The following is an 8,745-nucleotide window of genomic DNA, read 5'->3' as shown; positions in this document are numbered from 1 at the left end:
TAGCAAGGTGTTTGATAAGGTTCCCCACAGTAGGCTCATTCAGAAAGTAAGGAGGCATGGGATACAGGGAATTCTGACTGGATACAGAATTGGCTGGCCCATAGAAGACAGAGGGTGGTGGTAGATGGAACATCTTCAGCCTGGAGCTCGGTGAGCAGTGGTGTTCTCCAGGAATCTGTTCAGGGACCTCTGCTGTTTGTGATTTTTATAAATGAATTGGATGAGAAAGTGGAAGGGTGGGTTAGTAACTTTGCCAATAATGTAAAGATTTTGTGGAGGGCTGTTGTAGGTTGCAGTGGGACAGTGACAGGATGCAGAGCTGGACTGATAATTGGCAGATGGAGTTCAACCTGGAAAAGTTTGACATGATACATTTTGGAAGATTCACTTTGAAGGCAGATTGCAGGGTTAAAGGCAGGATTCTTGGCAATATGGAGGAACAGAGGGATCTCGGGGTCCATGTCCACAGATCCCTCAAAGTTGCCACCCAAGATGATTGGATTTGTTAAGAAGCCGTATGGGTATAATAGCTTTCATTCGTAGCGGTGTTGGGTTTAAGAGCCATAAGGTTTAGCTGCAGCTCTATTACCACACATGGAATATTGTATTCCATTCTGGTCGCCTCGTTATAGGAAGGATGGGGAAGCTTTAGAGAGGGTGCAGGGGAGATTTCCCAGGATGCTGCCTGGACTGAAGAGCATGTCTTGTGACGAAAGGTTGAAGGAGCGAGGGTTTACCCTTTAGAGTAAAGAAGGATGAGAGTTGACTTGATAGAGGTGTTCAAGATGATTAGAGACACAGATAGTGTGGATAGTCAGAGACCTATTCTCAGGATGGAAATGGCATAGTATGAGATGATAGGAGGGTGGCAAATGTTATTCCCTTGTTTGAGAAAGGGAAAAGGGATAATCCTAGGAATTCCAGACCAGTCAGTCTTACATCAGTGGTCAGCAAATTATTGGAAAGGATTTTGAGAGCCAGGATTTATGATTGTTTGAAAAAGCATAGCTTGATTAGAGATGGTTTAAGGGAGCTGTCAGAGGTAAGTTTTCTGCACAGAGAGGGTGTGGAATGCACTGCTAGCAATGATAGTAGAGTCAGACACATTAGGGACATTTCAGCAACACTTGGATAGGCACATGGATGATAGTAAAATGAAGAGTGTGTCGGTTAGTTTGATCTTAGAGTAGGATAGACGTTCGGCACACCATCGAGGACCAAAGGCTCTGTACCTTACTGTACTGTTCTACGTAAATGTGTAAAAATCAGAATTCTCTGATTTCACTTTGTATCCGACATTATTACCTGCTCATCTTGGAGTCAGCATCGCAATCAAATTATTTGTTCAAACGAAGTATCCTACATACTCTCTGCGGGGTTATTCTATTCCCACACTCCAACGGTCATTTGGAATCAGTGTGCTCCCTGATTATCACATCAATCTCCTTTGGATTTGTAACATCGCCTACGAAGTGGAAGGCAATGATTGGGGATCGTTTTCTCAGTGAAAGAGGCCTTGGCTGGATCTGTCACCGTAGTAAGGTGCTGGGGATAGGTTTCTGTAATAATAGAATGCCTGTTCCTTGTCTCCTGTGTGGCTAAAAATACTTGGCACGATGGAGTTGTCGAGTTGTACTGATTTTAACTTGAAATGGGACAAATGATCATGACACCCACTTAAGACTGGGCTACCTCTCAGTGTGGAGATTCCTGATCCAAGTAGCTCCCATTCCTGAAATCTCTTTTCCCACCACCAATGTTGAAGTTTTCTCTTTCTTGCTTGACTTTATCAAAAGCAGTTTCGCTGTTTGACACTCTCTGTCACGGGAGAAAGGGAGGACTGCAGATGCTGGAGATCAGGGTCAAGAAGGCGTGGTGCTGGAAAAGCACAGCCGGTCAGGCAGCATCCGAGGAGCAGGAGAATCAACAGTTCCGGTATAAGCCCTTCATCAGGAATGTGGTGGGAGTGTCGGGGGAAGGGGCTGAGAGATACATAGGATGGGGGGGGGGGAGGGTGGAGCTGGGCGGAAAGTAGCTGGGAAGGCAATAAGTGGAGGGTGATAGTAATAGGTTGGAGCAGAGGGGGGAGTGGATAGGTGGGAAGGAAGATGGACAGGAAGGACAATGTAAGAGGGCGGTGCCAAGTTGGAGGGTTGGATCTGGGACAAGGTGGAGGGAGGGGAGATGAGGAGACTGAAATTGTCTTAATCCCATGTGGTTGGACAGTCCCAAGACAGATGATGAGGTGTTCTTCCTCCAGGTGTCAGGTGGCTCGGATTCAGCAGCGGAGGAGGCCCAGGACTTGCAGGTTCTTGGAGGAATAGGAAGGGGAGTGGGAGTGGTCAGCCACAGAGGGGTGGGGTTGTTTGGAGTGTGTGTCCCAGAGATGTTCCTGAAACATTTCGCGAGTTGGCTTCCCCAATGTAGAGGAGACCACATCAAGAGTAATGGACACAGTCGATGAGGTGTGTGGAGGTGCAGGGAAATCTCTGCCGGATGTGGGAGGATCCTTTGGGACATTGGATGGAGGTGAGGGGGGAGGTGTGGGCGCAGGGTTTACACCTTTTGTGGCAACAAGGGGAGGTGCTGGGAGTGAGGGTGGGTTGGTGGGGGTTGCCGAATGCTGAAAGGCCTAGGGAGGGAAACATATCTCTGGTGGTGGGGTCTGACTGTAGCCAATGGAAATGGCAGAGGATGATGCATTTTATCCAGAGATTGATGGTGTGGAAGGTGAGGACCAGAGGTTGTATCCTTGTTGCAGTTGGAGGGGGTGGGGTTTCAAGGGCAGAGGTGCGGGAAGTGGAGGCAATGTGCTGGAGGGTATTGTTGACCAGGTGGGAGGGAAAATTGCAGACATTGACTTCAAATCCAACTCCCACAGCTACCTGGATGACAGCTCCTCCCACCCTACCTCCTGTAAAAACGCTATCCCTTACTCCCAATTCCTCTGCCTCCACCGTATCTGCTCCCAGGAGGAACAATTCCACTCCAGAATGTCCCAGACGGCTTCTTGTTTCAAGGACTGCAATTTTCCCTCCCACCTGGTCAACAATACCCTCCAGCACATTGCCTCCACTTCCCGCACCTCTGCCCTTAAACACCCACCCCCACCAACTGCAACAAGGATACAACCTCTGGTCCTCACCTTCCACACCATCAATCTCTGGATACAATGCATCATCCTCTGCCATTTCCATTGGCTACAGTCAGACCCCATCACCAGAGATATGTTTCCCTTCCCACGCCTTTCAGCACTCCGCAACCCCACCAACACACCCTCACTCCCAGCACCTCCCCTTGTTGCCGCAAAAGGTGTAAACCCTGCGCCCACACCTCCCCCCTCACCTCCATCCAAGGTCCCAGAGGATCCTCCCACATCCGGCAGAGATTTTCCTGCACCTCCACACACCTCATCGACTGTGTCCATTGCTCTTGATGTGGTCTCCTCTACATTGGGGAAGTGAAATGTTTCAGGAACATCTCTGGGACACACACTTCAAACAACCCCACCCCTCTGTGGCTGACCACTCCCACTCCCCTTCCTATTCCTCCAAGAACCTGCAAGTCCTGGGCCTCCTCTGCTGCTGAATCCGAGCCACCTGACACCTGGAGGAAGAACACATCATCATCTGTCTTGGGACTTTCCAACCACATGGGATTAAGACAATTTCAGTCTCCTCATCTCCCCTCCCTCCACCTTGTCCCAGATCCAACCCTCCAACTTGGCACCACCCTCTTACATTGTCCTTCCTGTCCATCTTCCCAACTATCCACTCCCCCCTCTGCTCCAACCTATTACTATCACCCTCCACTTATTGCCTTCCCAGCTACTTTCCGCCCAGCTCCACCCTCCCCCCCCCCATCCTATGTATCTCTCCGCCCCTTCCCCCGACACTCCCACCACATTCCTGATGAAGGGCTTATACCGGAACTGTTGATTCTCCTGCTCCTCGGATGCTGCCTGACCGGCTGTGCTTTTCCAGCACCACGCCTTCTTGACCCTGATCTCCAGCATCTGCAGTCCTCCCTTTCTCCCGTGACAGAGAGTGTCAAACAGCGAAACTGCTTTTGATAAAGTCAAGCAAGAAAGAGAAAACTTCAACATTGGTGGTGGGAAAAGAGATTTCAGGAATGGGAGCTACTTGGATCAGGAATCTCCACACTGAGAGGTAGCCCAGTCTTAAGTGGGTGTCATGATCATTTGTCCCATTTCAAGTTAAAATCAGTACAACTCGACAACTCCATCGTGCCAAGTATTTTCAGCCACACAGGAGACAAGGAACAGGCATTCTATTATTACAGAAACCTATCCCCAGCACCTTACTACGGTGACAGATCCAGCCAAGGCCTCTTTCACTGAGAAAACGATCCCCAATCATTGCCTTCCACTTCGTAGGCGATGTTACAAATCCAAAGGAGATTGATGTGATAATCAGGGAGCACACTGATTCCAAATGACCGTTGGAGTGTGGGAATAGAATAACCCCGCAGAGAGTATGTAGGATACTTCGTTTGAACAAATAATTTGATTGCGATGCTGACTCCAAGATGAGCAGGTAATAATGTCGGATACAAAGTGAAATCAGAGAATTCTGATTTTTACACATTTACGTAGAACAGTACAGTAAGGTACAGAGCCTTTGGTCCTCGATGGTGTGCCGAACGTCTATCCTACTCTAAGATCAAACTAACCGACACACTCTTCATTTTACTATCATCCATGTGCCTATCCAAGTGTTGCTGAAATGTCCCTAATGTGTCTGACTCTACTATCATTGCTAGCAGTGCATTCCACACCCTCTCTGTGCAGAAAACTTACCTCTGACAGCTCCCTTAAACCATCTCTAATCAAGCTATGCTTTTTCAAACAATCATAAATCCTGGCTCTCAAAATCCTTTCCAATAATTTGCTGACCACTGATGTAAGACTGACTGGTCTGGAATTCCTAGGATTATCCCTTTTCCCTTTCTCAAACAAGGGAATAACATTTGCCACCCTCCTATCATCTCATACTATGCCATTTCCACCCTGAGAACAGGTCTCTGACCATCCACACTATCTGTGCCTCTAATCATTTTGAACACCTCTATCAAGTCACCTCTCATCCTTCTTTACTCTAAAGGGTAAACCCTCGCTCCTTCAACCTTTCTTCACAAGAAATGCCCCTCAGTCCAGGCAGCATCCTGGGAAATCTCCCCTGCACCCTCTCTAAAGCTTCCCCATCCTTCCTATAATGAGGCGACCAGAATGGAATACAATATTCCATGTGTGGTAATAGAGCTGCAGCTAAACCTTATGGCTCTTAAACCCAACACCGCTACGAATGAAAGCTATTACACCCATACGTCTTCTTAACAACCCAATCATCTTGGGTGGCAACTTTGAGGGATCTGTGGACATGGACCCCAAGATCCCTCCATTCCTCCATATTGCCCAGAATCCTGCCTTTAACCCTGCAATCTGCCTTCAAAGTGAACCTTCCAAAATGTATCATGTCAAACTTTTCCAGGTTGAACTCCATCTGCCACTTCTCAGTCCAGCTCTGCATCCTGTCACTGTCCCACTGCAACCTACAACAGCCCTCCACAAAATCTTTACATTGTTGGCAAACTTACTAACCCACCCTTCCACTTTCTCATCCAATTCATTTATAAAAATCACAAACAGCAGAGGTCCCTGAACAGATTCCTGGGGAACACCACTGCTCACCGAGCTCCAGGCTGAAGATGTTCCATCTACCACCACCCTCTGTCTTCTATGGGCCAGCCAATTCTGTATCCAGTCAGATTTCCCTGTATCCCATGCCTCCTTACTTTCAGAATGAGCCTACTGTGGGGAACCTTATCAAACACCTTGCTAAAATCGATATAAACCGCATCCACTGCTCTACTTTCATCAATGTGTTTTGTCACATCCTCAAAGAATTCAATAACGCTTGTGATGCATGACCTGCCCCTCACAAAGCCATGCAGACCATCTCTAATCAAGCTTTGCTTTTTCAAATAATCATAAATCCTGTCTCTCAAAATCCTTTCCAATAATTTACTGACCACTGATGTAAGACTGACTGGTCTGGAATTCCTAGGATTATCCCTATTCCCTTTCTCGAACAAGGGAATAACATTTGCGACCCTCCAATCATCTCATACTATGCCAGTGGACAGTGAAGAGGCAAATATCATCACTAAAACTGCAGCAATCTCTTCACTCACTTCCCATAGTAACCTCAGATATATCTCATCTGACCCAGGGGACTTAACTATTCTCATGTTTTTCAAAATTTCCAGCACATCCTCCTTCTTAACATCAATCTATTCGTGTGTATCAGCCTGTTTCACACTGTCCTCACTGGTGAATACTGAACCAAACTAGTCATTAAGGATCTCCCCTACCTCCTCCGATGCCAGACATAAGTTCCCTCCAGTATCCCCGATTGGCCCTACCCTCACTCTGACCATCCTCATGTCTCTCATATAAATGTAGAACGCTTTGGGGTTATCCTTAATCCTCCCTGTCATGCCCCTGTCTAGATCTCTGAAGTCCATTCTTCAGTTCCTTCCTGGCTACCTTGTAACTCTCTAGAACCCGGTTTGATCTTTGCTTCCTCAACCTCAATGAAGCTCCCTTCTTCCTTTTGACAAGATGTTCCACATCTTTTGACAAACCTAACCAGCACTCACAGCAAGTGCTCCTTAAACAAACTCTACATTTCTGTTGTGCATTTCCCTGAGAATACCTGCTCCCAACCCATGCTCCACAGTTCCTGCCTAATGGCATTGTAATTCTCCCTCCCCCCAATTAAATACTTGCCCATAATGTCTGCTCCTATCCCTCTCCAGGAGTGTAGTAAAGGTCAGGGGGTTGTGATCACCATCACCGAAATGCTCTCCCACTGAGCGATCTGACACCTGACCTGGTTCAAAGTTTGGGAGAAGATTTGTAGCTCGGGTGCTCATTGTTGTGGTTCTGTTCGCCGAGCTGGGAGTTTTTCTTGTAAACGTTTCATCCCCTTTCTAGGTGACATCCTCAGTGCTTGGGAGCCTCCTGTGAAGCGCTTCTGTGCTGATTCCTCCGGCATTTATACTGGTTTGAATCTGCCGCTTCCAGTTGTCAGTAGCTGTCCGCTGCAGTGGCCGGTATATAGGGTCTATGTCAATGTATCTGTTGATCGAATTCGTGGATAAGTGCCATGCTTCTAGGAATTCCCTGGCTGTTCTCTGTTTGGCCTGTCCTATAATGGTGGTGTTGTCCCAATCGAATTCATGTTGTTTGTGATCTGAGTGTATGGCTACTAGGGATAGCTGGTCGTGTCGTTTTGTGGCTAGTTGGTGTTCATGGATGCGGGTTGGTAGCTGTCTTCCTGTTTGTCCTATGTAGTGTTTTGTGCAGTCCTTGCATGGGATTTTGTACACTACATTGGTTCTGCTCATGCTGGGTATCGGGTCCTTTGTCCTGGTGAGTTGTCTGAGAGTGGCCATTGGTTTGTGTGCTGTTATGAGTCCTAGTGGTCGCAGCAGTCTGGCTGTCAGTTCGGAAATGCTCCTGATGTATGGGAGTGTGGACAGTCCTTTGGGTTGCGGCATGTCCTCATTTCGTTGTCTTTCCCTGAGGCATCTGTTGATGAAATTGCGCGGGTATCCGTTTTTGGTGAATAACTTGTATAGGTGTTCTTCTTCCTCTTTTTGCAGTTCTGGTGTGCTGCAGTGTGTTGTGGCCCTTTTGAACAATGTCCTGATGCAACTTCATTTGTGTGTGTTGGGGTGGTTGCTTTCATAGTTCAGGAGTTGGTCTGTGTGTGTGGCTTTTCTGTATACCTTCGTGCTGAATTCTCTGCTTGGTGTTCTTTGTACCATCACGTCCAGGAATGGGAGCTGGTTGTCCTTTTCTTCCTCTCTCGTGAATCGTATTCCTGTGAGTGTGGCATTGATGATCCGGTGTGTGTTCTCTATTTCTGTGTTTTTAATGATTACAAAGGTGTCGTCCACATATCTGACCCAGAGTTTGGGTTGTAATTGTGTTAAAACTGTTTTTTCTAGCCTTTGCATTACTGCTTCTGCTATGAGTCCGGAGATCGGTGAGCCCATGGGTGTTCTGTTGATTTGTTCATATATCTGGATGTTGAATGTGAAGTGTGTTGTGAGGCACAGGTCCAGTAGTTTAAGTATGCTGTCTTTATTAATAGGTTCAGCGTCCTGTTGTCTGTTATGTATGTCCAGCAGGTTGGATATTGTTTCTCTGGCTAGGGTTTTGTCAAGAGAAGTGAACAGTGCCGTTACATCGAATGAGACCATGGTTTCTTCCTTGTCTATGTGTATATTTCTGATGATGTCCAAAAATTCTTGTGCTGACTGTATAGAGTGTCTGGATCCGCTGATCAGGTGTTTCAGTTTCTGTTGTAGCTCTTTAGCCAGTTTGTGTGATGGTGTCCCTGGTAGTGATACTATGGGTCTGAGTGGGATGTCTGGTTTGTGTACTTGAGGTAGTCCATAGTATCTGGGGGTGTTGTTGCTTTCTGGTTTCATTCTTTGTAGGTCAGACCTGGTTATCTGTCCGTTTTTTTGTAGGTTCCTCAGTGTGTTGTTTATCCTATTGGTGAGCGTGGAGTGGGGTCAAACTCCCTCTTTTGGTAGGTGTTGGTATCTGCAAGTAGTTGTTCCGTAAGACAACGAAATGAGGACATGCCACAACCCAAAGGACTAGCCACACTCCCATACATCAGGAGCATTTCCAAACTGACAGCCAGA

This window comes from Hemiscyllium ocellatum, chromosome 38 (genome assembly GCF_020745735.1).
Source record: "Hemiscyllium ocellatum isolate sHemOce1 chromosome 38, sHemOce1.pat.X.cur, whole genome shotgun sequence".
NCBI lineage: Eukaryota > Metazoa > Chordata > Chondrichthyes > Orectolobiformes > Hemiscylliidae > Hemiscyllium > Hemiscyllium ocellatum.
This window is presented reverse-complemented; position numbering follows the sequence as displayed.